This window comes from Penaeus chinensis, chromosome 25 (assembly GCF_019202785.1).
Source record: "Penaeus chinensis breed Huanghai No. 1 chromosome 25, ASM1920278v2, whole genome shotgun sequence".
NCBI classification, from domain to species: domain Eukaryota; kingdom Metazoa; phylum Arthropoda; class Malacostraca; order Decapoda; family Penaeidae; genus Penaeus; species Penaeus chinensis.
The window spans coordinates 9,439,447-9,441,381 of record NC_061843.1 but is presented as its reverse complement, the minus strand read 5'-3'; the positions used below and the strand labels follow the sequence as shown (position 1 = coordinate 9,441,381).

At 44.1% G+C, this 1,935-nt stretch overlaps 1 protein-coding gene across 1 annotated transcript in view; it reads right to left on the bottom strand.

Annotated features, from left to right (window-relative positions):
- The window catches only part of LOC125038691 (nuclear hormone receptor FTZ-F1-like), a 136,041-nt gene that overhangs the window by 108,197 nt on the left and 25,909 nt on the right, over positions 1-1,935 (bottom strand). The window lies entirely within an intron of this gene.

The following is a 1,935-nucleotide window of genomic DNA, read 5'->3' as shown; positions in this document are numbered from 1 at the left end:
ACACCATGTGACATCACCCCTCCCCCCCCTTCTCTCCACACTCCCCCACCCCCACTCCCACACAAACAGACACACCCACTACTTGAACGAGCATTTCAGTACAAACCCAAACCATACACAAGGTCAGCATTTCAACAGTTCCCAATTCCTGAAAATTAACATAAGCCTACGTCTCTCATATCAGTATTGAATAATACCATTCCTATATTTAGCCAAACTAACTTGAAAGAAAGCAAGAAAGAAACACCACGGCCATACCACATGGAATCACCGAGAGAGTAATACCATGCGATTTCTGTGTCATACCATTCATACCGCAACGATGTCATACAAGGCCCATACCATACGTACTCTGGCCGAGATACCATATAGCGCAGACTACTTACTGCGTTAAAATGTGTTAATTTGAATCATGTGGGTGTCTGTAAGTTTAAATGTAAGCGAACACGCACAAACACACAAACACAAACACAAACACACACACACACACACACATGTATGTTTATGAATGTATGTATGAATATGTATATGTATAAATGCGTGCGCACACACGCGCGCGCGCGCGCACATGTATGTGTATGTAGATGTATGTATGTATATATTCATATATGTCTATGTGTATATGTTGGTGTAAATTTAGAGGTACTGTACATAAGTTCTTACATACGCAATCTATATATTATATGTTTATGTATAAATATGTATGTATACATATGTAAAAATATGCTAGAACATACATACATACATACATACACATACACACACACACACACACACACACACACACACACACACACACACAGAATGAGAGAGAGAAAGAGAGAGAGAGAGAGAGAGAGAGAGAGAGAGAGAGAGAGAGAGAGAGAGAGAGAGAGAGAGAGAGAGAGAGAGAGAGAGAGAGAGAGAGAAAGAGAGGGGGGGGGGAGTGGAAGGGGGAGACAATTTAGAAAGAATAGGAGAAAGATGGAGAGAATGAAAGGTAAACCAATACGTGAGAGTGTCTATAGAAGTGTGGGCGAGGGCGTCCGTGTAACTGTTAACATATATTGCAGAATGCGAGTGTAAGTGTGAGACTGAGTGCGAATGTCAGTACGAGTGAGTGCATGTGTGGATGGGAGAGAGAGTGTAAGTGTATAATGTAAATGTACACATGATTATAACAGTGAGTGCTAGTACTTGTGTGTGGACGAGACTGTGAGATTGAGTGCGTGTGCGTGTGAGTGACAGTACAAGTGCAAGTATGAACCTAAGATTGTGACAGCGAGAGCGAAAGCGAGAGTGAGAGTGAGTATGCGAGTGCGTGCATGTGAGTGTTGGCGTGGGAGTGCGTGTATTAGCGTAACTCGACGAAGATCAAGTGACCAACACAATCGACACTCGAATTGTAAAAACCACAATTAAGCAAAAAAAAAAGGGGGGGGGGAGTAACAATTATAGCCTTACACTGAAAGACACATAGAAGCCGATTTTAACCCGTAAATGTCAACAGAAGACAAACATCCTCTCTATTCCGCCTTCATCTTAGGCTCATAATGGCGTATCTAGTCGTTCGTAATGATGATTTCTCTCACAAAACCAAACCCTCACTAATAATGGCGTGGGGAGTGGGAGGGGGAGAGGGAGAGGGGGGAGAGGAGGGGGAGATAGAAGGGGGGAGAGAAGGAGAGGGGGGGGCATAGAAGGGGGGGAAGAGGGTGACCTACTTTCCGGTTTTCAGTTTCCAACGACTCGAACAATAATGCTTCGCGCGACATCCGTCCCCGCGCCGTAAAAGGGGGGATTTGATTGCTGTTCTCCGGCGCTGAACGAAAACTACTGGAACAAAAGTGAAAGTTGCCTGATATGATAAAGCGATATTCACGATGTACTGGATTTGTTCGGTGTTTATTTAGCCTAATATCGCGTCCGAATAACGCACGTAACGCCGTCTACGTC